Here is a 27,049-nt window from a genome sequence, read left to right as displayed (position 1 = left end):
GGAAAGGGGGAGGTTCCAGGTTCCCTGCCCCACCCATAAGGAGGGTGGAGCTGAGCAGGAGAGAAGAAGCTGCAGAGGAGACTGAGGAAGGAAGGAAGCAGGATGGAGCCAGAAGGAGACCTGGACGAGGCACATGGGGCAGAGAGACATGTAAAGAAACTGCGCTTGCCTTTTGGTTGTGGACTGGATGACACAGATGTGGGTGAGAGACCCGTGGGGAGGTGGCAATGGCGGTTTTTGTCTTGATTTTGATTTTGCTCTTTTCCTTCCAGACTTGTCTGGTTGTTTCTGACCCTTTTCTGTGGGTCCCCACTGGAAGGTGCTTTAGACTTCTGACAGACTTTGAGGCCTTGCTCTGGGCCAATCCAGCTTGGGTGGACTTTTACCCATGAGGAGACGGGTAACTTTGGGTGCTTGATTTAGAAACTATATTCTTTGCTTTCCTGCCTTGTTTCCTAATTGTATTAAAGTTCCTTCCCAGTAAAGTCTCATTTGTTTTGTGTTGATGCAGCGGATGACAGAACCTACTTAGTGCAGGCAGGTTTGTGGGGTCTGGGCTGCCCCTTCTCCCTGCCCTGTAACAGTTGGGCCAGTTTGCACTCCCACCAGCAATGTAGGAGAGTTCCTTTTTCACCACATCCTCCCCAACATTTGTTGTTGCTAGTTTTTTTTTTTTTTTTGATATGTGCCATTCCTACTGGTATAAGGTGGTATCTCTTTGTGGTTTTGATTTACAGTTCCCTGATGATAAGGGATGTTGAACATTTTTTCATATGCCTGTTGGCCATTTGCATTTCCTTTTTGGAGAAGTGTCTATTAAGTTCTTCTGCCCATTCCTTGACTGGATTGTTTACTTTGTTTTTGTTGAGTCCTGTGAGTTCTTTGTAAATCTTTGTGATCAGTTCCTTATTAGTTGTATGGAGTGCAAAGATTTTTTTTCCCAATCAGTAGGTGTCTCTGTTTTGGTTAATGTCTCTTTTGCTGTACAGAAGCTTTTCCTTTTGATGTAATCCCAACTGTTGATCTTTTCCTTCACTTTCTTTGGTTTGGGTAATGAGTGTCCAGAAATAAAGCCACACATATATGGACAACTAATCTTTGACAAAAGAGCAGAGAATATGCAATGGAACAAGGACAGTTTGTTCAATAAATGGTGCTGGGAAAACTGGGCCAACATAAGCAAGAGAATTAATCTAGACCACTATCTCACACCATGCACAAAAATCAACTCAAAATGGATAAAAGATCTGGACATAAGACCTGAAAACATAAAATATATAGGGGAAAATATAGGTAAAACACTCCAAGACATACATCTCAACTCCTTATATTTCTTATCAGAGTCTCCACCCCAACCCATACTTAGTTGGAATTTCACCTGGGGCTATCCCTCCTCACTAGCACCTGCCTTAAGGGGCTCCACCTGTAACAGTCTTTGGCTTCAACCAGTAGTTGCATAAACCGTCCACCCCTAGGATTGGTCTGAAGAGGGGCAGGATCTCCTCTTGCTCCAGGGCCATGGGCTAGGGAGAGGGGAGGCTCCTGGAGGAGTGAGGAGAGGAAGGATGTAGGGATTGAGGGGACAGAGGTCAAAAGGAGTGAAAATGGAGGAACCAGGGCCTCCCCTGGTGGCAGAGCCAGTTGAGCGCAGTGTTCTGAAGCTGTCCCCAGCCTCTGCAGCACCAGTTTGATCCCAGCCGACCAGCAGGGGGGGCCCACATGGCATGGCTGGCCTCTCCAGTCTCACTCACTGCTCCCCTCAGCAGTGGATTTCAGTCAGTCTGCCTGTTCTGTTCCCCACTCTGTCTCTGGTGAATCCTCTCACCCTCCCGTGGATCTGGCCTGTACCCCGGTTCTTATATAAATAAATAATCTTAAAAAAAAAAGAAAGAAAGAAAATGGAGGAGCCAGAGGGTAGGGGCAGAGAAGGGTCAGCTGGGGAACCAAGCATAAGTACTCTTAGCCATGCTTTGTCATTTTGTGTATAACTGCCATTTTAGAATTTCAGGTATTGCAGGTCTTGCTGTCCCAGGAAAGACTGCATTCCAGAGATAGTTTTGGTAATTGGAGCTGCATGCTGGAGCTGCATCTTGGCCTGGCCAGTCAGCTTAGAATGATAGCCTGGCAAAGTTGGAGAACCAATCCTTGTAGCCAGTGAGTAACTGCCAGCATAGTTTAACCTTATTAAAAGACCCCTGCTTCCTTTGTTCGGGGCTCTTGGTATCCGCCACTGCGTTGGTAGGTGCCATGAGACCGGTCTCAAGTCTGAAATAAACTCCCTTTTGTGTTTGCATCGGCTGTCTTTGGATTCTTGGAGGCTATGCTCGCCGAGTCTGCTAACCTTGGGCACAACATTTCGGGGCCTCGTCCGGGATCGGCTAGCACAGACTCCAACTACCAAACAGCTGAAGGGAGCCATTAAAGCACGCAGGTGAGTGCCAACACTCACCCTGGTGAGGTTTTAGTTCTGCAGACCTGTAGAAGTACTGAGTACCTGTCGTTTGTGCTCAGTACCTGTGGAATAGCCAGAAAAGTCTCGGTGGACACACTAATGAGATCCTCCGGCGTGGACCGTGGAAGACATCCCCAGACCACCTGATTATTTAGAAGCTGTTTGTGCTCAGTACCTGTAGCCAGGAGAGGCTCGGTGGACGCACTAAAGAGAGCCTCTGGCGTGGACCGCGGGAGATGTCCCCGGACTGCTTGATTGGCTATCCCCTGTGGGCAGCACTAGGGTAGCATTTGTGTTTGTACTGAGTACCTGTATGGGGCCCATTTGAAAAATTTGTTTTTGGTTCATTTCTTGTAACTTTGGTTTTTGTCTTTACCCAGGGACCTCTGGTTTTGTTCCTGGTGTTTGTTGTCCTTATTGCGTTTGTGTGTTTGTAATCATGGGTCAGGCAATGCCTACTCCACTGTCTTTGGTCACAGTCAAGGCAAAAAGTAAAATGCTGGGGACTAAAAAGCCACAACAGCTGGCTGGTAAGAGACTGCCTCTGAGCTCAATGAGCAGCTGCCTAGACATCTTCTCCAGTGTTGAGATCATTGATATATCTCTGCTGCCTTCCAGCTGTGGGGGAATTAGACTCTCCCTTTGTCCACCTTAAAAAAAATAAATAAATAAATAAAACTGCTGAGTTACTTTGCACTTGCTAACTGAAAGGTTCGGTGTGGTAAAGAAAAGGAGAGCCAGGCTGAATTTCTCAAGGGAGAGGAAAATTTATTGCCTCACGGACCCAAGGTGGGGGTTAGCGAAGCCACATATGGCGGGGGAAAAAGTTTATAGGGCGGAGGGAGTTTCTTTGTCTGAACAAAAAAAAAAAAAAAAAAAGGTAGGGAGGGGGAAGGTTCATTGTCTGAATCCTCTAGGCAGGCTTCCGCATTCCTCTTCCCAGGTGGAATTCTGGAAGACTTTGCATTCCAGCCTCCTGCATGGACCTTTCACTAGAGCTATAAAAGGTGATTTTTGGTTGAGTAAAAACTTCCAAATTGCTTATTGGACCTGTAAAAGTTTAGTTTCTTATTAAGACTAATTAACTTCTGATAAGAGTCTGAAAACAGGCAAACTGTAAGGGAAGATCTTATTCTTCCTCTTCTGTCCTCCCCATATAAGGTTCTGAAAAGGAAAAAGAAAAAAAAAATCTTCTGTCTTAAAAATGTGCTTGGTCTCAGTGAGACAGAACTAAAACAATGTAAAGCCAAATAATAATTACTTAAAAATACAAACTCAAAATGTTTTTCTTATCTAAGAAAGTTAGTACAAACTGCTTAACTTTGAAATTGTTGTGGTCTTTGCTGGAACCTAGATTTTAAGTAAGGGTTAAAATTAAATACTTGTTCTATGAAAGGATTCTAACTTCTATGTTATTAAAAACCTGCTTGATATAAAAAGGATATTAAAAACTTGCCTACATGGATGTGTCAAACTTAAAAAAAAATTGTTATTAAAGAACTGGAGTTTACTAAATTGTAGTTTCTCAGTGTTTTTGCAAATATTGGAAAAATAACTGTTTCTTAAAATTAGTGCACGTGGCCAAAAATTTTAAATGGAAATTAAGAGATCTCTTTGTTCTTGCTTTTTGCCTCCAGAGGATTAATTATAAATGGCGCCTATAGAAAATCCTAAATTTTGAGATCTCAATCTAAAATTGTAGTAAAGAAAAACTAATTCAAAATTTAATTGTTTAGAGCATACATGCCTTAAGGTTTGAGTGTTAAAAAAAAAGTGTTAAAAAAAATTGGTGCTTTGCTTTGTTTGAATGTGTTTACTTGTGCTGTGCGAGGAAAATAATAATTAACCTGGCTAATAAACAAACTTACTTCTGGGTTTTACTTCTCTTGATAAGGTTTCATTCCAGGAAGACTGATCTACTTGTCTTTTCTCCTTGGAGAAAACAATATATTCTCCCAGTAAATGACTAGATTTCTTTGCAAAATTCAAGGTAACATCTAAAGCCATATGGACAAGTTACTGGACAAATGTATATGGTATTAGGTGTCTATTTTTTTTCTTCTTTCTTGCTTTTGTCAACCTATCCGTAACAGGGTGGTCCCCAGGAAAGGGGGAGATTCCAGGTTCCCTGCCCCACCCAAGGGAGGGAGGAAGAAAGCAGGATGAAGATCCAAAAGGAGACCTGAAGGAGGCACATGGAGCCTAAAGACACGTGAAGAAACTGCACTTGCCTTTTGGTCGTGGACTGGGTGACACAGATGTGGGTGAGACCCGTGGGGAGGTCTCAATGGCAACTTTTATCTTGATTTTGATTTTACTCTTTTCCTTCTGGGCTTATCTGGTTGTTTCTGACCCTTTTCTGTGGGTCCCCACTGGAAGATGCTTTAGACTTGTGGCAGGCTTTGGGGCCTTGCTCTGGGCCAATCCCATTTGGACGGAGTTTTACCCACAAGGGGACGGGTAACATTGGGTGCTTGATTTAGAAACTAGACTCTTTGCCTTTCCTGCCTTGTTTCCTAATTGTATTAAAGTTCCTTCCCATTAAAGTCTCATACGTTTTGTGTTGATGCAGCTGATGGCAGAACCTATTTAGAACAGGCAGGTTTGCGGGGTCTGGGCTGCCCCTCTCCCTGCCCTGTAACATATCTAGTGCTTCCCTAAGAAAAAACTTGGTATATAAAATTGTTATAGTGGCAACTCTGAAGTTGACTTAAAATTCCAGTTCTAAGGAAAAACTGAAACTAAACTAAGGTTTTGCTAAGTTTAGTAATAAAAATTTGTTAACCATTTACTGAACTTTCAGGTTTACATTTTGTTCCTCATTGTAAGGAAACTAAGTTTAATGTCATCTCAACTAAAAAATGTGTCTAAGTTGTGCAGTCTAAAGAAATAATAAACAGCTATTGCGGTGTTTTACAATGCAGAGATTAGAAACCAGGATGTAATAATTCTGAATACAAGTAAAGTGAAGGTAGTGCCTTATACTATTGTGTGTGTTTTAAATTATTTTCCCAGGAGTCCTGTATCTCTGTATTTTGGCCTTGCTCTATAAACTGTGTAATGTTATGATTGTTTTTAATAGTCTGGATTTTGGCAATTGCCTATTCATTGCTTTGTTAAAAAGAACCAACTATTTTATCCCATGTGCCCCTGGCAAAAGGTGTTATATGCAAAAGTATGTATGTTGGAAATAGTAGCATTTTAGACACAGGACAGGTGAACAAGGTAAAGTAAAATAATTTATATCAAACACCTGTTTTATAGTTAATGACAGGAATGGTGGAAAACAAGTTAACTTCTTCACAAGAGAGGCAGCATGATAACTTTTGTGTTTCCTGTATTTTTCTCTCCAGTATTATATGTAGACACTATGTGAAGAAAATGTTATAATGTGTAATTGTTCAGAATTGGGAGAATATTATTCATGGTTTTGGTGTCACTTAATATCCAAGTGGTCTCTAGTCTCTATTTTATAGAGACTGTGTAAAACCTATAAAAATGCATGATTAAAATATGTATGTTTTAGCCAGCCTTGTTCTGATATCAGGTGCAGGCTCCAGAGACTAAATTAAGGGCCTAAAATCCTTTTTACACTTTTATTGGACACGGCCTTCAAGGCCTACAGTAATATGGAGGGGACTGGCTAGACTAAAAAGAAAGGGGAAAAGGCAAGAAAAGGGCCCAGTAGATGGCAGTTGCCATCACAGTATTCTGCCACCTCAGACTCACCCAAGGCCCCATGCACCCTAGGGCATTTGGGACCTCAACCTCTCAATAGGCTGCCAGCTTGCATCCACTGCCAGCAACCAGGACACCTCAGCTGCAAGAAGCTGTCCCCAGGGCCATGCCTTCAGTGCCATCGTACAGGGCACTGAAAAGAGGGACTGTCCCACTCTCCAGAGAGGGAGGGGGCCAGCCCAAACCACGGGCCAGGATGGGAGGACAGGCTTGACGGTCAGCTGCCTCTGATGAAGAACCCGGTATAGGAGAAGACCTTCTCTGAAGAAGCCCAGAGGTGAGACAGGCTCCCCTGTTTACTGTTTATATGAATAAGCCTCAGGTGACCCTAAAAGTGGCAGACAAAGATCATCTTTTTGGTAAATAAGGGGCCACTTGCTCTGCCTTACTCCAATTCTTTGGATTGACCTACTGGTCAATTGTCCCCCTCACTAGTACAGATGGCCAGCCTGAGCTAGGACACTTTACAACACTGCTAACCTTCCTTGAAATCCTTAGTCTCAGTGGTTAAATAAAATAAAAAAATAGCTTTGTGTTTTTTGTCATTGACAAAATTGCACCAGAACGTTTATGAAAGTATATCTTTAAGACTGTTTTATAAAATATAGAAATATAATTGAGAAGGATTTTTGTTTGCATGATCATGGTTGGCCAGGTCTCGTCGTGCATTGATGTTGGGCATCAATTCACAGGAACTGTTCATTGTAAATTTTGGTTGGTGCTGGTGAGTCTGTAATTTTGCAATTTGTCTGTGCACGTTTCAGAAAATTGTGATGTAAAATTTCCATTTTTCTGTAAAATAGGTGCAATAATAATCAAAGTTTTGATGTCCTGAGTCTTCATCTTGGAGGATTACCTTATTATGTTGAAACTTAACATTTTATGTACTAACATTTAGAGGGCCACATTTTTATAACTACAGTAAAATTAAGTATGTATAAAACCCTAGAACCCTAGACCTATTAATGGCTAAAGTTAAAAGAATTTGTGACCTCCTTACTATTGAACCTCATCAGTCTTGAACTAAAATCTTTTGTTTTTGTTTTTCTCTTGCGTGGGCCTTACATTCTCAATGCCTTCATCGAGGTCATTTCTCGCCTGGAGACCATCAAACTATGAAGCTTGCACTGTCTTTTCGAGGTCCCTTAGATCATTGCCCTGCGGTGGAGCCCTGACTGTTTCCCCTCATCGCCCACTTTCAGCAGGAAGCAGTTACTGATCAGAACGCCGCCCCTTTCCCTGACTGCAGTTAGGGGCTCCATTCACACAAGGGGAGGAATGAAACATAGGGCAAGTTAGGGTAATTAGGCAGCTTTAGGGACAGTGCAGGAGGGGACCTCTGGAGAGTTTAGAAAGGCTTCAGAGATAAAAACAACTAAAGGAATGTGTTAATGTTGGCCTTGGTTTCCTTCGAAGAGTGTTTTAATTAGAGCAGCAGACTCATTTATGCAAGGAGGAAATGAAAAGGGATTAACATTAAGACTGGTGGGCGGCAGCCTGTTTTATTCAATAGCTGATGTTTAGTGACCAGATGAATAACTCTGTGACTGGCTAACTGAAGAGAGATCCCTTGTTTGGCAGAGTAATTCTCATTTGTAACTGAAGATAATACCTCTTGCTGACTAGATAGATGGTTTAGCGTCTGATTTTCAGAGGTCGTGGTCTGAGATGACCCAGAAAAAGTCAATGTTTTGTATAAGGATGACAATTTTTCAACTTTGCTGGACCTATAAACCTGTGAGTGAACAATAGATAGCACATTATGTGTGGCTGAACTCAACCATAATTTTGAGACTGACTAACTGATAAAAGCCTTGGTAGCTGTGTTGTAAAATAAATTTGTGCTTGGCCCGATACTACAGAACTCTGGTTATGTAAAGGTTTGGAATGGCTTAGTGTTTGTACAGGAGGAAAAATATTTTAAGGTCTGGGAATCTTAGTTGATGTTAGAGCAGCTTTTTACTTCTGTAGTAGAAAAATATCCTGATGATGAAATTGCAGATGAGTAAGACTGAGTAAGTTCCACTGAGACCTGGGAGGTCTTCTGTCGCAACCCTCCATTGCTCACCTGAGTAAACCCAATTGGACTACAGGATAAAAATGACTGCCTAGTTGTTTCCTGAAAATTAACTATACCTGTATCTGACAGACAATTATGTAAGGAATGCTGTGAACCAGTCAGTTGTGCCTGAATTGACTAGATACCTGAAGGCCGCTGATGGTGTTTTGAGGCAGCAGTATCTGGCCTTAGACCAATAAGAATCTCCTTAAAAGAGAAATGATTGCAAACCATTCAGCTCATGGACCTCTGACCCCATATGCTCCCCTCCCTCTTAATGATTCAAATAGCTTTGCTTTGTAATAGTTCTTGCAAAAAAAAAAAAAAAAAAAAATGTGGGGAATGTGGAACCAAGCATAAGTATTCTTAGCCATTGCTTTGTCATTTTGTGTGTAACTGCCATTTTAGAATTTCAGGTCTTGCAGGTCTTGCTGTCCCAGGAAAGACTACATTCCAGAGATAGTTTTGGTAATTGGAGCTGCAAGCTGGAGCTGCATCTTGGCCTGGCCAGTCAGCTTAGAATGAGAGCCTGGCAAAGTTGGAGAACCAATCCTTGTAGCCAGTGAGTAACTGCCAGCATAGTTTAACCTTATTAAAAGACCCCTGCTTCCTTTGTTCGGGGCTCTTGGTATCCGCCACTGCGTTGGTAGGTGCCATGAGCCCGGTCTCAAGTCTGAAATAAACTCCCTTTTGTGTTTGCATCGGCTGTCTTTGGATTCTTGGAGGCTATGCTCGCCGAGTCTGCTAACCTTGGGCAAAACACAGCTAAGTGGGCACCTGGGTGGGAGTGTAACAGGGTGGTCCCCAGGAAAGGGGGGGTTCCCTGCCCCACCCAAGGGAGGGTGGAGCTGAGCAGGAAGGGGAGAAGCTGAAGAAGAGACTGAGGAAGGAAGCAGGATGGAGCCAGGAGACCTGGAGGAGGCACATGGAGCCTAGAGACACGTAAAGAAACTGCGCTTGTCTTTTGTTCGTGGACTGGGTGACACAGATGTGGGTGAGACCTGTGGGGAGGTGACAATGGCAGCTTTTATCTTGATGTTGATTTTGCTCTTTTCCTTCCAGGCTTGTCTGGTTGTTTCTGACCCTTTTCTGTGGGTCCCCACTGGAAGATGCTTTAGACTTGTAGCAGGCTTTGGGGCCTTGTTCTGGGCCGATCCCATATGGATGGACTTTTACCCATGAGGGGACGGGTAACTTTGGGTGCTTCATTTAGAAACTAGACTCTTTGCCTTACCTGTATTGTTTCCTAGTTTTATTAAAGATCCTTCCCATTAGTCTCATGTGTTTTGTGTTGATGCGGCGGATGGCAGAACCCATTTAGAATAGGCAGGTTTGCGGGGTTTGGGTGCCCCTCTCCCTGTCCTATAACAGGAGGAATGGTCTGTCTGGGGAGAGGCCCAGGGGCTTCTAACTGGAGCCTGGGAGAGTTTCTACTTTGAGTGACAGTTGCACAGGGTTTAGCTCTATACTTAGATTTAAGGGTTTCTGCATACTTAGAGCTGTGGTGTAATTCAAATACACATGGAAAAAAGGGAAAAGAAGAGGGGTTAATTTAGGGACTTTCCCTCTTCCAGAGCAACCCGCCCTTATACTGAATCAAGTTGCCCAGAGGAGTCAAGCTGCCCAGAGAGGGGGAGCTCAAGGTCTGTGCCACCTGGAGGGGGTGGCCCTGTGACCTCACCCCATATTCCAGAGCCCCTCCCTGTGCTGGGCCCTCACAGCCAGGTCTGAGTCGATCTCAACTCACAGCCTTCAACCCCCTGGACAGTCTCAGGAGCTTGACCATAAGGGTCCAGGGTCACAGGACCCCATATATTAAGGCTGAGTCATACTGTTAGGGGGAAAGGATGTCCTGAGCTAATTCTATGCAGGCTCTGTGGACTCCACCCCCACTCCAGACCAAAGCCATCAAGACATTGGGAAAGACAAATCCCATCATCACCAAAGGGAAGGTGGCTGGGACCTGAGGGTGGAGTTAAGCAGCCAGGTTTGGTATAAAACCAGACACGTGGGCCTTGGAGGTCTCTCTCTCTCTCTACTTCACGGCTGTTGGCTCTTGGCTTGCCGCCAACTGTCGTGCCATTGGGATTCCAGGTCAACCTCATGGGTAAGACGCATTTGAGACTTTATCTCCCTATTTTCTCCCTGAGTTGTACATTTCCTCATTTCCCCTTCCCTTGTAAATAAACCTTTTATTAACCTTTTGTGTGTGCCTGTAGTGGAGTATTAATAAGTCCCTTTTAAGCACGCGGGTGAGGACCCACAGCCAGGCAACCCGTTTTATATCAGGGTTGCCCTGTAACAAATCCGACAGTTCTGCACCCCATTCTGTCTCTGGTGAATTCTCTAACCTCCCGCAACTATGACCTACATCCTAGTTCTTCTATGCAAAAATGAAATTTTAAAAAATAATTTAAAAATGATAATACCTATAATGTAAGTTCTGTGGCACAGAGTTGAAAAGACGACTGCTTTACGAGGGGAAGCAAACCCTACTCGTCCTGGTGTTATAGAGCAACCCCGATATTAAACGGGTTCCTGGCTGTGGGTCCTCACCCGCGCGCTGGGACATCCTTTTCCCCCTAACACTGGGAGGGTGGGAGAGGCCCGAGGGTCTAGGGCTCTGGATTGGGGGCGCTCCCCGGGATCGAGCTGGGGCCCCCCTCCCCCGCGAGGCCTCAGAGGTTTTCTTACAAACGACCCCCCTCCCCCCACCTGCCTCCAGGCCCCTCTGGGCTGCCCTCCAGACGCCTTTTTCTCCTCCGCTCACCTCTGGGCTCCTGGAGTCACAAGCTTGGGGGCTTTTTTTCTCCGTGAAGTTAGCCGCGCAAACGCTGGGGATTTCCCGTCAGAGAAGGAGAACAAACTGAGCAGGAAACGTAATGCCTCCGGGGGCGGGTTTGGGGAGCGGTGGGATTGGGGAGCTGCGCGGGTAGAGACAGGATTGCTCAGCGGGCTGCTCGCCTTGCTCCTGCTAGGGGGAAAAGGATGTCCTAAAGCTAATTCCATGCAGGCTTTGTGGACTCCACCCCCACCCCAGGCCAAAGCCAAAGACACTGGGAACTCCAAATCCCATCACCACCAAAGGGAAGGTGGCTGGGACCTGAGGGTGGGGTTAAGCAGCCAGGTTGATATAAAGGCAGACACGTGGGCTTTGGGGGTCCCCCATTTTGGCTCTCCGCCAGCTCGCAGCATCCGGCCAGCTCTGAGAGTGACTTTGGGTTTGAAAGGTCCATGCCGGGGGCCAGAATGCAGGAGCCAACCAGGAAGCCCACCTGGAGGGCAGGAATGCGGATACCTGCCTGGAGGACTCAGACAATGAGCCTCCCCCCTCCCCCAACGAGTCTCTTCTCAAACAAAGAACCTCTACCTGCCCTACAAACTTTTCCCGCCGTAGGAGCCCAACTACCCACCTGACCTCTCCTCACCCTATAAAACCCTGCATCCCCCTAACAACGTGCGCGACTCCACTGACCCCCGCCTTGGGTCTGTGAGGTCCGCCCGGGGCGCAATAAACTTTCCCTCCCTTTGAGAAATGTAGCCTGGCTCTCCTTGTCTTTACCGCGCCCAACCTTTCAGGGTTTCCAGGTCGTGGGATCGGGTAGGACGCATTAAAGACTTTATTTCCCTATTTTCTCCCTGAGTTGTACATTTTCCTTATTTCTTTTTCTCTTGTAAATAAACCTTTTATTAACCCTTTTGCGTGTGTCTGTAGTAGAGTATTCATAAGTCCCTTTAAAGCGCGCGGGTGAGGACCCACAGCCAGGAACCCGTTTAATATCGGGGTTGCTCTACAACACTCCCCCTGGGGGGGCAGAAGGAAACAAGTTTGTTTTTTGTTTTTTTTTTTTTTTTTACAGAAAAGCAGAAGCCAGGTGCTTGGAGCCGGGCGGGGAGGGGCGAGCGGCCCTCAGGTGTCTGGTTCGCAAACCGCGGTACTGTCCCTCCCGCCAGTCGCGACACTGCGCAGCCCGGGGAGACTGCAGCCATTACAAGGAGAAAGACAGACATTACCGTGTTGCTATGAAAACATGTGCCCCTTCTTTTAATCTTTCCCAATGATGTCGTTTTGTAGAGTGCGGAGTCCTTGGGTTCACTCTGGGAAAGGTGTCACCAGAGCTCCCGTTTCAGCCGCACGCGGCGAGTTTCTCCACGAGACAGAGACGATGGTCATATTTAAAGAATAAGCTTATTAGGGAAAGGAACAGGTTTGCTGAGAGAGGCCTGCGGGGTTGCAGGCAGGCAGCCTTGAAGACAACTGCCTCCACGAGGGAGGTCAGTGAGGAGAAGTCCTGCCCTGCCCGGTACAGGTCATGGGCAGGCAGGAGGCTGCTGCCCTGTGGAGGGAGAGAGTGGGTGAAAAGAGGCACCTGCATGGTCACAGGTGGGCAGTGGGAGTGCTGCCTCAGCCTGCGCAGAGACTGCACTGATATAGTCCTCTTCTCTTTGGGAGGGCTCACTCCTCCGGGGAGTAGGTGCTGTTGTTAATGTTGGGTAACAGGTAAAACTAGAAAGGGACCAGAGATTCCAGGGTGGGCCCAATCTCTGTATATTTACCCTCAGGGCTGTGTTCCACTTCCTATAGCAGCTGATCCTGCTTGGGTCTCATATGCCTTGTGATAAGGCCCTGGTGCCTAAGGGTCACCTCTACAGCTGGGTTAATGGTCATGTTATTCCCTTTGACCCCCACCTCCTTGTGTGAGTGAGGTTTTAGTCTTGTGAGGCCTCCTTTCCAGTTTTTCTATTCTTGTCCTCCATCACCAATGCCTAAGAACACTTGATATGCAGTTATAATGCCACTTATACAATATGTATTTTTTTAAAAGATTTATTTATTTATGCATAGAAAAGCCTGGCTGCAGGCCAGGGGTGCAGGGAGTAAGAGGATTCACCAGAGACAGAGTGGGGAGAGAACAGGCAAATCTACTGGAACACACTGCTGAGGGGAACAGCAGGCAAGACAGGAGAGGTCTGCTGTGCCATGTGAGCTAGCTCTCTGGCCAGGGATAGAATTCATGCTACCTTGGCTTCCAACAGCCTCATAGTGTGAAATTTAACCCCTTGTGCAACCAGGGAGGCACACAATAAGTATTTTAAAGAAGAAAACTTGGAAGAATATTCACAGGGTTTTGACAGTGATATCTCCAGGGGGTGATAACTTACACTTTGTGTGAAATGTGGTATTTTATCTCTTAATGTACATTTGGATTTCATGGGGAGGGACTGAGGGAGAGACAATTTATGATGGAAAATATGAAGCTAGTACCCTAAACTCCAACAGGTGTTTAAAAATCAAAATGTTCACTTAAATTCAATACCAGACTCTTTTTCTTTGAAGATAATCCTTCACATTTTAATGGCATTGAATCTTTCTTAGGTGCTTTAGACATACATGTAATCAAATACTTATAGAAGGAGCAGGTATAATGGAAAGAATAAGTTGTGGATAGGCAGGAAAGTGCCTGGCTTACACTCAGACCAACTTCAAAACAGTCAGGACAAATCTTGTTCCTTGAGGATCAATTTGCCCTTGCAAAAGCTTGAAGGATTACAGCGCAAGTCTGAAGAATGATACTGACTTTCTGCTCTAAGGAAGTTTCCAGAATGTTTGGGCAATGGCAGTGTCTGTGAGACCATCCAGCCCATCTGGGCAAAGCTCCCTCATGCGGAGCACAGAGAAACTGCACTCCCCTGTCTGAGGCTCAAAGGGGCTTCCAGGCCACAGTGGCAGCTGTGTTCTCTCTGCTCCAGTGAAGGTTGGGGCAGCAGCAGGGAGCTGAGGAAACATAAAAAGGGCCCAGAAAGGAAGAAGGAAAAAAGAAGGCCCGAAGTCCCCACGCTCCTCTTCTTTGGAATGGACAGCGTGGGCCTGGGCAGGCCTGAGGCCATAACCTGGGCTGCTCCTGGCAGGCACCACTGCTGACCCCACACTGGGAGGAAACTGTGAAACACACACTTGGAAAGTGGACTCCTCATCTTCCACTCTGATGGGTTTGCCAGATTCATCTGGAAAAATTAAAACAAACAAAACCAAGAGACAATTCTGGCTTTGAACCAGACTCTGGCCTCAGGAGATCCTGCCACTCTCCCCATTCCTCCAGGGCCTGGGGACTCCCTGCAGTGAGGCAGGGGTCCATCAGGCCCCCCTGGCCCTGGATGCCCTCCACCTGCTGCCAGCCCCACTCCTTGTCTATACTTCCTCATCCTTTCCCTCTCCCAACCTGCCTCTGAATTTCCTGGCCATCTTCAAAGACTTTTTTTTTTTTTTTTTTTAGAAGATTTATTTATTTATTTATACAAGCACTGGGTACAGTCAGAAGCACGGGAGAGTGAGAGAATTCACCAGAGCCAGAGTGGGGAGCAGAGCAGGCAGGAGGACCAAAGCACACTGCTGAGGGGAGCAGCGGGCGGCAGGAGAGGTCTGCGCGCCATGTGGGACCCTCCTCTGGTGGCGGGGATCGAACCAGCACTGCTGAGGCTGCAGGCAGCTTCGCAGCCCAGCGCTCAACTGCTGCACCACCAGGGGAGGCCCCATCTTCAAAGACTTTTGACTGAGCATGATTTCAGGAAACAAGAAAGAAAGAAAGACAAAGACAACAGAGAACCCCTGCAGGTCACCCGTGGCTCCCTCCTTAGACCCCAGCCTGGTCCCATCCCTCTCCCAGACTCTCTGACACTGCACGCAACAGTTGGTGTTATGTGACATGTGGCTTTAAGTCAGGATATGGGACAGTGATAGCTGGTGAGTAGTCATGGAGATCCCTGCCCACTCCCCAAATTTAGGGCTGCTTTGGAGAGGAGGGTGAGATTGGGGAGCCACTGACCCAACATCTACTGATCACTTCTGCACAAAGGGACACTGAATCATGGTCAGGACAAGTTCCTTTCCCTGGGACCCGGAGGATCAGCAGAACCACCAGGTGCATGTTGGATTCCATCACAGAATATCAGTGTAGCAAAACCCCATGTCCATTGTTACTCATGCGATGGCTCAAATACAACAAACATCAGAAAACCACAATCCTAGCTCAGATGAGATCACGGCATTGGTTGTAGGCTCTGTAGGGGCTGGAGGTAGAAAGAAGAACTCCATTGGGCCCAGAGAGACCCTCTCATTCAGCAGCGCAGTGAGCTCTTTTCAGGGCGGGGAGGGGGGGGAATATAGAATTTCCTTGGGTCCCTCAAGGTTTAAACTTAATCATTGATTATACAGTTGTTGACTCCATCTTTCAACACCTAACGCAAATTTGCTTTGCCTAATTGTAGAATCTAAACTCTTCCAGAAGCAAAAAACAAGAGACTGACCTGAGCTGTCACCCCAACTCCTGGCTCAAGAATCATAAGATATTTTAAAGCAATAAAATCCATTGCTGGGTAAACAGTAAAGTCTCCATCCGCAAATGTTTCAGATTTCCAACTTGCCTAGCTTCACCCTAGTCTTTCCATTTTAAAAGCGAGTGTCATTTCCTACTGTCTCTAGGTGTCATTCCTCCCCCTGTCTCCTGCCAGGTCTCCTGCCAGGGAGGAGAGCCAGGGTGCAAGCCAGGCAGCGAGAACAGGAGCCGTCTCTGTCTCTTCCTCCTAGCTCACCTGCCTGCCCTGTAGTAGAGTCTCGCCTGGGCGCTCAGTCCCCCCCTCCATCCCCACTCCCAGGTTCCCAGTGGCCAGTCCAAGGCGGCTGCACATGTGGGAGCAGGGAACATGGTGCCTCCGCCTCTATGGAGATGCCGCTGCTACAGGCTCCAGCTTTCTGCTCCTGTATATTCTATAATTGTCTGAGATTGAGCAGCTTTTACCCTCCTCTTTTTTTTTTTAAAGATTTATTGATTGATTGATTGATTGATGCATACATACATACATAGCATTGGATACAGTCAGAAGCGTGGGAGGGTGAGAGAATTCACCAGAGCCAGAGTGGGGAGCAGAGCAGGCAGAAGGACCAGAGCACACTGTTGAGGGAAGCAGCAGGCGGCAGGAGAGGTCTGCGCGCCATGTGGGATCCTCCTCCGATCCTCTGATTGCCGGGGAGCAGCTGGGGATCGAACCGGGGCTACAGAGGCTGCGGGCAACTTCGCAACCCAGCGCTCAACCGCTGCGCCACCGGGGAGGCCCTACCCTCCTCTTAAGAAAGAAATGAATTCGTAATCCACCCTTGCTGTAGGAGTCCGCTGAGCAATAAATGCGACACTAAGAAAACCATCCATGACTGTTGATTGATTGTATGGACAGGATCCGAGACAGATGGGAGTAGCTTGAAAATTATGCCATGCACCTGCACAGGAAGTGCTCCCTGTACATGTGGCTGACATGTCCTCCCAATAAAATTGATTACCCTTGGATCCCTTTGAAGTCCCGGTCCCCTTAAAGATGAATACCCATTGTTTCCCCTGGGCCCTGTTCTCCTTCCATTGTCACATAATCAATCATGCTGTGTGTTACTGCTAATAAAAAGCAAGAGGGCTGCTCACTGAGTGGCAGAGTCTTGCCTTGCAAACCTGCTCCACGATTCCTCCCTCAAATGTGTCCCCTGAGGGTGCTAGTTTGCTCCTTACCACCAGACCTGGTGGTGCCAGTGCAGCATTTGAGACCCACCACCCTGAGTCAGCCTGATTTGGTTTCTAATATCAGCAGAGGGCTGCGAGGGAGAGAGGGGGCCTGATAAAGCAGACCACACCTGGCCTATCCTAGAACCCCACTCCCCAATGTGCCAGTGTTTGATTTCCTTGGGGTCCCAAGAATGGCAGCTCTCCAAGCAGGGGCCAGGGGCGGGGCCTGCGGGGTGACCTAGACAGAGCCTTCCGCAGCTCCTGGGCAGCCTGCGGGCCCACAGGCTGCTCCTACACCTTCAGGTGCTCCCCACCCCTCTACGTTCACTTCTGGGCCTTGTTCTACTGCATCTTGGCTTTTGGGCCACTCATGTGGCCTGCAGAGCTCCGGGTGTGCATCTCATGCAAAGATGGGGCAACATAGTCTGACAAGCACGAGCAAAAATAGAAATAACACAGTAGGTGCATATGAGGGCCCTAAAATTTGGCTAATGGCTTCATTCAAATGCCCCCACACCAGACCTACCCAGGTGATTAATTTTCTATTGTTGGGACCTGTGTCCACATGGACACCAGAGGGTGCTCAGCTGCTGGTGCTTCAAGCATTAGGCCCCTCCCCACAAAATGCCTTAACTTTTGGGCTTTCCAATTATACCACATTTGGTTGATTTCCTTCACCAAACAAAATGTTAATTGTACATTTATCATGTCTCATGTTGCTTTTTAATGACGAGAGACAAATGTGTAATGGAAGGTTACCACAGTTAAAAGGAAGCATACTGAATTAAAATGGCAGTAAGTAATCTTTGTTCAAGAAACAATAAATTTCTTACACAGCTTTTTTTTTTTTTAAATTTACACAAGAACTGGGGTACAGGCCAGATTTGTGGGAGGGTGAGAGGATTCACCAGAGACAGAGCAGGGAACAGAACAGGCAGACTGACGAAATACAATGCTGAGGGGGAGCAGCGGGAAAGACAGGAGAGGTCTGCCGAGCCATGTGGGACACTTGCCTGGATGGAATCTGCACTGCAGAGGCTGCGGACAGCTTCACAGCGCTGCGCTCAACCTACTGCGCCACCAGGGGAGGCCCCACAGTTTTTTATTTTAAGGTAAAAAGAAATCTTTCTGTTCAGATTCTTCAAGTTTTTTGTTTGTTTACTTCACTTAATTTTTTGTCTTTGGAATTATTTTTCCTTTTTCCTTTTTTTTTATTTAAAGATTTATTTATTTATGGATAAAAGAGCTGGAGTGTAGACCAGAGGTGTGGGGGATGAGAAGATTCACCAGAGACAGAGCAGGGAACAGAACATGCAGATTGACTGAAAAATACTGCTGAGAGGAGCAGCTGGCAAGACAGGAGAGGTCCGCTGAGCCATGTGGGTCACCTCCCTGACTGGGGCAGGAAGTCCTGTTGCAGTGACTGTGGATAGCTTCATAGGTTGACACTTAGCCTCTTGTGCCACCAGGAAGGCCCTGGAATTATTTTTGTTTTCTACTTTGATTTGGTTCAAAATACAATGCTTCAGGGCCTCCCTGTTGGCACAGGGGTTAAAATGCAGCACTATGACGCTATCTGTACCCACTGCAGCAGGAGTTCGATCTCCAGCCAGGGAAGTGACCCACATGGCACAGAAAATCCCTCCTGACTCACCCACTGCTCCCCTCAGCAGTGTATTTCAGTAGATCTGCTTGTTATGTTCCCTATTCTGTCTTTGGTGAATTATCTCACTCTGTCCCCCACACCCCCGCCACCTGCCACACACCTCTGGCCTGTACCCCAGTTCTTGTGTGCATAAATAAATCCTTCAAAAAAAATTCAAAACTTCAAAGAGAAGTTTCTCCTACCCAGACCCATTCCTGATGAAACTGCTGTTATTACTCAATTCTTCCAAAGAATTTTATGCATATGTGTGTGTATTCTGCTCCCCACTCTGTCTTTGGTGAATCCTCTCACCCACTGCATCTCTGGCCTGTACCCCAGCTCTTGTATGCATAAATAAATAAATCTTTTAAAAAAAAAAGAAAAGAAAGAAAGACAAAGGCCAGCTCTCTCATGCAAAGGCATAAGGGTTAAAGAAACAGGCACAGGTCTGAGATTTATGCAAGGACAGACAAAAAGCAAAAACAGCTCCCTCGCACCAAGAGGGGTCCTTGAATGGGTTGCAGATGGTGAAGCCAACTTCAGGGTTTTCATAGTTAAGCTCAGGTTTTGGGTCAGGAGGTGAGCTAGTATCTTTACTAGCTAGTGCAGTGTCTGATGGGTCAGACTTGGCCATTGTCCTAACAGAGATTAACCAGTGACAGTGTCATGGGCTTTTTTCTTGTTAGTGACTTTTCTCTCTTTTTATGTCTCCCAGGGGTCCCATGTCTCCAGGGGTCCCAGCCCTTACATCTCCCAGAGCCCCAGTCCCTATCTGCCTGGCAAGGTCTAGCCTCTCATCATGCTTTGCTGCACTGGGCATTCTGATCCTTAACAATGGACCATGGAAATGATCCCATGAGAGATACCAAGAACTATCTATGTCTCTCTTTTTTAATTTTCTTGGTGCTTCATTGTATAGATGCAATTCTTTTTAAACAACAGTCCCTGACTGAGAGACATCTGGGTTCTTCATTTTTCCATCCTTTTTCTCTTGCTTTTACACACTATTGCAGTGTACTTTTGAATGTAGTTCTTTTGCAGGTAGAAAGTGTGTTTGGAGACACCGTCCCAGAATTGGGGCTGCTAGGTGTGTGCATTTTTCAATTTGAACATAAATGGCCAGAGTGCAACGGATCTGAGTATTTATCTTGGTGCAGCTCTTTTGCCAACTATGAAAATACACAGAGGTATGTGCTGAGGAACTAGGCCTGTTCAGAGGTGACAATCTTAAATCCCGGCACTGAATGAAACTATAGCCTGGAAGAGGCGGTGAGAGCAGAGCACGCAGCCCAGGTGGGACCCGAAACCCACGGACATTTAGAGCAAAAGGAGAGTAAGAAGCAGCAGTCAGTGTGGCGGGAAGAAAACCAGACCTATAGATTGTCACCGAAGCTTTTGAGGGGGCAGAGGAGGTAAGGAAATTATCACCTACATTGGCATCAGGGAGCATCACGTGGTCAAGATGTGCATAATCCCACTCCTGTATGGGAACCCTAAAGGAGCTGGGGGTGGGGGAAACCCCAGTACATTCACTGCAGCAATGCCTGTGATAGAAACAAGCTAAAGGTCACAGAAGGGGAGATAAATCCTAGCCCATCCTACATGGGATACTATTCTGCAATGGGAAACAATGAACTATTTGTATAACCAAGGATTCATCTCACACACCACTAGCTGCAAAAGCAAGCTGAGGGATGACATGGTTTTTTTGTTTTTTTAAAGATTTATGTATTTATTTATTTGTGCATACAAGAACTGGGGTACAGGCCAGAGGTGTGGGGAGGGGGGTGAGAGGATTCACCAGAGACAGAGTGGGGAGCAGAACAGGCAGATTGACTGAAATACACTGCTGAGGGAAGCAGTGGGCGAGTGAGATCTGCTGCGCCACATGAGAATTTCCCTGGCCGGGGATCGAACTCGCGCTGAGTAGCTGTGAATAGTCTCATAGGTTGTGCCTCAACCCCTTGCGCCACCAAGGAGGCCCAGAGAGTGACATGTTGATTATATACTTTTCATCCAATGGGGTAAGCTAAGTTACTGCTTGCATAAACATGGGATGGATCCTGTTTGTATTTTTTTTTCCATGTGTATAAAGTTGCGTTTTCATGACAGGATATATACACACTTTGTAAATGTGTACTTTTTCAAATATTGAATGACTTATTTTTGAATACTTTAGATTTTAATTTAAAGAAAAGAACTTAGTTTTTTTATTTGTATAGACTAATAAAAAATATTACATATAAAGCTATTAAAATAAATAACTGAGTACAAAGAAAAGAAATAATTTATACAATTTAAAGTCCCACCCAAAGGAGGGACTTAGAAAAGTATAAAGGGAAGCACCTAACTCTAGACTCCTCCTGGCAGCCCTTGCCTGTGCAGTGTTGGCTGAAACACACACATCAGAACTGAACATGAGCATGGTCTGGGGCCTGCTCTGTCCCCTTCATGCAGCAAACACTATCACATGTGCCAAGTATCAAACCTGGTGGTGACCCCAGCAAGTTTTCTGTTTTGTTTTTTTTCCTAGTAGGTCAGGTTTTTTTCCTTCTAGTAGATCTACTTCTAGTTTTCCTTTCTTCCAGTAGATCTGCTTCTAGTGAAATGTGTGAAGGAAATCCAAGGGTTGGTGCAAATATGAGTAAAAGGCGAGAGCAGCCTGGCGTGTGGGAACTGCTGAGAGGTGCAGTGATGACACAGATGTTTCCGTCTCCGGTGATGACACAGAGCATGTTAGTGACCTTGACCGGGACAGACTGACAGCTCTTTGTCAGAATGTTTGTCATACGTTTATCTGACAAAGGATTTCTATCCAGAGTATATACACAACTCCCATGACTTCATAATAAGAAGACAAATAACAAACAGCAAAAAAAAAGAGAAAGATTTAAATAGGCATGGGCCTCCCCTGGTGGCGCAGGCAGTTGAGCGCCACGCTGTGAAGCTGCCCACAGTCTCTGCAGCGCCAGTTTGATCCTGGCTGGCCAGCGAGGGTCCCACATGGAGAGCAGACCTCTCCTGTCTCGCCTGCTGCTCCCCGTAGAAGTGGATTTCGTTAGTCTGCCTGTTCTGTTCCCCGCTCTGTCTCTGGTGAATCCTCTCACCTCCTGAGGACCTGGCCTGTACCCTGGTTCTTGTATAAACAAAAAAATAAATCTTTAGGAAAAATAAAAGATTTAAATAGGCATTTTACAATGGAAGATACATGAATGGTCAATGTGTCTATGAAAAAATTCTCAACATTAACAATCACGGGATGGAGGGGGCAATGCGAGGTGGAACCACAGTGAGAAGTCACTGTGCACCCATTAGAATGGCTAAAAGTGAAAAGATTAATAACAGTCAAGGTTGACAAAGGCATGGAACAAGCTGAATCTCAGCCACTACTCTAAGGCATATAAACACCCACTTTGGGACAGAGTTTTGTATCTTTTCATGAAGTTATTAAACATGAACCCAGGACCAGAATTTACATTCCTAGGTGTTACTCAAAAGAAATGAAGATCTAGGCCTCCCTGGTGGCCTCAAGGTTAAGTCTCCAAGCTATCACCGCCATGGCCTGAGATGCTCCCCAGCCAGGGAGCTACCCATATGGCATAGCAGACCTCTCCTGCTCACCCACTGCACCCCTCAGCAGTGTATTTCAGTCAATCTGCCTTTTCTGCTGCCCACTCTGTCTCTGGTGAATCCTCTCACCTTTCCCTCAATCCTACATCTCTAGCCTGCACCCCACTTCTGTGCAAAAAATTTTTTAAAAACCCAAACTTAACAGAATCTCTGCAGACATAGACATATTAGGAGGATAAAAACATAAAAGAGGAACCCATACAAGAACAAAATTTAAAAGGTAAGTTAAAATATAATTTAGGGGCCTCCCTGATGGAGCAAGGAGTTAAGATGCAGTGCTATGAAGCTATCCGCAGCCTCTGCAGCATGAATTCAATCCCCAGCAAGGGAGATGACCCACATGGCGTGGCAGACCTCTCCCGACTCACCTGTTGCTCCCCTCAGCAGTATATTTCAGTCAGTCTGCCTGTTCTGTCCCCACTCTGTCTCTGGTGAATCCTCCCACCCCACGCACCTCCGGCCTGTACCCAAGTTCTTACATGCATAAATAAACAAATCTTTAATATATATATATATAATTTAATGATAAATTATAAAACAGAGCAATGACATGATAATCATTAAAGTCTGAACATATTTGTCTTTGAAGGAGGGAAGAAGTTAGGATTGAAACGGGACAAAGGCTCACAAAGGTGTGTCTGGGGCCTAAAGTTGTTTGCCTTTTAGGAAGGGCCACCTTTTTAGACAGTTGATCTTTTTTGTACCTTTAAGATTAAAAAAGCCTATGTAAGAAAATACTAAAATGTCTAATTTACACAGAACCTGCTACCATCTTGTCAGACATCTGAGCACACAGAGGAACTGGGAGCCCAAGGACCCCCTGGGAGACAGCACCCCTGGAGCTCACAACAGCTGTGGCGATGTCCTTGGTCCAGTCACTTACCCTCGGTGGCCCTGACCAGCACACAGCTGAGAAGCCTCCTTCTCTCCCCCCCAGCAGGCACTTGGCTTCTCCTTCAGGGTGAGGAGCACGAGCTCCTTCTCTGCAGGCCCATCAAGGCCCAAGTCTCCCTCAGCATGGGGAGGGAGGCTTAGCTCTCCCCTGAGCATGGTGACAGGGATCTCCCCAGAGGTGTGGGTGACACCCTTCCATCCACATAGTCCCACCTCAGGCTTTACTGCTTTGTGGGAAGGTGGACTCAGGCTGGGGAGCAGTAAAGAACATCTCAGACCCAAAGAATAACAGGCTGAGCTCAGGTCCTGCTTGACCTGGGCACAGGAAGACCATGGCCACAAGGGGGCGACATTGGTCCGCTCCTGCTTCCAGATGGTGCCTGGGCTGAGCAATTTCATGAAGGGAGAATGTTGTTCCCTGAGCCTGGAGTTCCAAGTCAAAATCCTCCTGCCCAGCCCACTGGGTTCTTATCTGTGTCCTTATCTCACTGGGCAAAAAACTTAATGAGCTTTGTACTCTCTCTTATCCTGCCAGTAAATGTAACGCACATGACATTTCATTAAATAAGATATAAAGATAAAATAACCAGTCATCAGCAAAGACTTATAACGGGGTCACGCCATCTAGGTTTCCTTCTCCAAGCGGGGTCACAGAGGAGCCACACGCTCTCCTGGCTCCGGGAGTCACCTGCACGCGCGCAGGGCCGAGGAGGGACCAGAGAGACCATGGCAACAGTGCAAAATTGGTCCTTATCTGTTGTATGGCGTTTCTCCGAATCTGTGGAATATCTCTTCATTTGGTTCTTGTCTCTTGCTGTACAGAAGGTTTTAATCTTGATGTCGGGCCAGCTGTGCAGCTTTTCCTTTTTTTTCTTTGCCTCTGGGATGAGTCCTCAAACAAGTTTCTGAGATGTTTGTCATGGAGGGTTGTGCCGATGATTTCTTCTCTGTATTTAAGGATTTCAGTTCTTTTCCCTACACTGAAGTTCTGCACCTCCTCCACATGCCAATTATCACAGCACAACTACAAAAACATGACTGAATGGCTACTGTGATCCTCTACACCAAAAAACTGTCAGCACCCTTGAAATGAGACTTTCAACACTGAAAATGCTTTCTCTCCCCCACACCCCTTTCTCTCTCTGTCTCCCTCTCTCCCTTTCTCCCCCTCCCTAAAGGCAGAGAAGACAGAAAGCAATGCCTTTGATATGCAAAGGGAAGATTCCTGGCTTACAGTTATTCACTCAGCCAAACTATCCATCAAGCACTTGATTAATACAAGCACGTGATTACACACTAGGAAATGCAGGAGATGGACCTGAAACATTTGCTCCTAAAAAACTACTGAAGTATTATTTCCACCAAAGTGAGGGAGGGTATAAAAATAGAGACAGACACCCCACTGCGTGCACTGCAGCAATTTTCCAAAAGCAAAGGTACAGAAGCCACAAGCTCTGCATCATTCAAATATTCTCTATGCATGTGATGGGGTACTATTCGGCTTTAAAAAGGAAGGAAATCTTGTCCTTTGTTATCACATGGGTGAAAGAGCACATTATGCTCAGAAAAGTAAGACAGGGACAGAGGCCAGCAATTCATGACTCCACCCTGTGAAGTGTGCCATAAGCAAAGTCACAGAAGCAGGAAAGAGGACAGTAGTTAGAAAATATAGGTACCCGAGCTCCTTGCCATCAGTCTCAGTAATGTCTTTGTAGATGCTCTCCAAAAGCAAGAGAAACAAAAGGGTACAAAAACAATGGCACTAGGTCAAACCAGAAAGCTCCTGCACAGAGAAAGAACTATTGAAATGAAAAGACAGGTGGGGCCTCCCTGGTGGCACAAGGGGTTAAGCACAGCACTGTGAAGCTATCCCAGCCTCTGCAGCACGAGTTCGATCCCCAGCCAGCCAGGGAGGATCCCACATGGCGCAGCAGACCTCACCTGTCTTGCCAGATGCTCCCCTCAGCAGTGTGTTTCAGTCAGTCTGCCCGTTCTGTTCCCCACTCTGTTTCTGGTGAGTCCTCTCTCACACACACACCCCCAATCACACCTCTGGCCTGTACCCAGTTCTTGTACGCATAAATAAATAAATCTTTTTGAAAAATGAAGATAGGCCTCCCTGGTGGAGCAGGGGCTAAAAAATCTCAGTGTTATCAAGCTGTCTCCTGCCCCTGGGGCATGTGTTTGAGCTGCTGCCAGGGAGCTGCCAGGGAGGTGACCCACATGGCGAGGCAGATCTCTCCTGTCTCTCCCGCTGCTCCCATCAGGAGTGTAACTCAGTAGATCCACCTGTTCTGTCTATCATGAGTTATCTCACTCCCCACACATCTGGCTTACACCCCAGTTTTTGTATGCATACATAAATAAAAACAAATCCTAAAAAACATAATAAAATAATATAAAATGGAAAGACAGCTGACTGAATGGAGAAGAAATTTGCAAACCACATATAAGAAAAGGGCTTACAGTCAAAATACATAGTTTATAGACCAGAACAATCGACAACCCAATAAAAAGTGGACAGAGGGGCTCACTCTGCAACACATATACTAAAAACAGGGATAATAAAAAGTGGGAAGAGGCCACTCTACTCCCAACACTGCCCACCTGTGACTCTGAAGCTGTTTCTTTTCACACACCTGTCCCGTTCAGGGCAGCTCTCCTGACCGCTCGTGTCTGTGCAAGTGTCCTCTCCTTCAACTTTTCTTTCTTTTTTTTTTTTAAGGAAATTTAATCTTATTTATTTATGCATACAAGAACTGGAGTGTAAGTCAGAGGTGCAGGGGTGAGAGGATTCACCAGAGACAGATTGGGGAGCAGAACAGGCAGATGCCTTGAAATACACTGTTGAGGCGAACAGTGGGCAAGACAGGAGAGGTCTGCTGCGCCATGTGGGTCAGCTCCCTGGCTTGGGGATTGAACTCATGCTGCAATAGCTGGCCGAGTGACTGCCAATAGCATGACAGCGCTGAGAATAAACCCCTGTGCAACCAGGGAGGCCCCTCCAAATTTCCTTATATAAGAAACTGGCCCTTTTGGATATAAAAAAATAAGTAAAATACAAAATTGCTGTACCTCACTGTTGAAATGGCTACTATGGCAATTTTATCTCATGTATTTTTTTTACCACAATAAAAAATTTTCACTTTATTAACCCCATTAATTACTTAATTAACATTAATTAACTTAAAGTATATTAGTAAGAGCTTAGCATTTCTTCGGAGAGAGAAACATGTAGGGTATAGAAAACTGAAGACAGGGCCTCCCTGGTGGTGCAGGGGGTTAAGACACAACCTATGAAGCCGTCCGCAGCTACTGCAGCTGGAGTTTGATCCCCAGCCAGGGAGATACCCACATGGCGCAGCAGACCTCTCCTGACTCGCCCACTGCTCACAATAGCAGTGGATTTCAGTAGATTTGCCTGTTTTGTTCCCCACTCTGTCTTTGATGAATCCTCTCACTCCCGCACTTCTGGCCTGTACCCCTATACTTGTATGCATAAATAAATAAATCTTTAAAAAAAAAACCTAGAATGCACAATGGTATGAATGACATCCACCCTGAGTAACAGCATGAAATATCATGACACACACAACTCTGAATAGATGTATCAATGATTCTCTTTTCCAGTATCTTTGCTGTGAACCTAGGTAAGGGGAACGGGACCAAATCCTCCTCTTCCTTCCAGGCAGGTCTTGCTGCCTAATGGGTGCCCCTTAAATCTTAGCTTTTGGGTGGTGCCCCCCCAACCCAGTGCTCTCATCATCAGTGTTTAACCTGGTAGGATCAGTGATTCCTGACCAAGAAGAGCGCCAACAGTCTGTGTGTCCCTGAAGTGAGGAACCACTGAGGCTTAGGTGGGAAACCCCTCGCCTCCCCACCTGTCTTGCAGAAACCTCACAGAACCAGGGGGAAGATGCTGGGGCTGCGTGTACTCCTCCACATCCGTGTTCACTTCTTCTCTCCTCAACTCAGTCCTCACACGCCCAGAAGCCACTTCACCCCAGAAGCAGACGGGCCCCTGTTCTCCACGGTGAGGTTGGCACAGGGCAGGGGAAGGGGCCCCCCAAGAACCTCCAAACCTG

This window comes from Talpa occidentalis, unplaced genomic scaffold (assembly GCF_014898055.3).
Source record: "Talpa occidentalis isolate TD23 unplaced genomic scaffold, MPIMG_talOcc4v2.1 talOcc4.2, whole genome shotgun sequence".
Taxonomy (NCBI): domain Eukaryota; kingdom Metazoa; phylum Chordata; class Mammalia; order Eulipotyphla; family Talpidae; genus Talpa; species Talpa occidentalis.
This window is presented reverse-complemented; position numbering follows the sequence as displayed.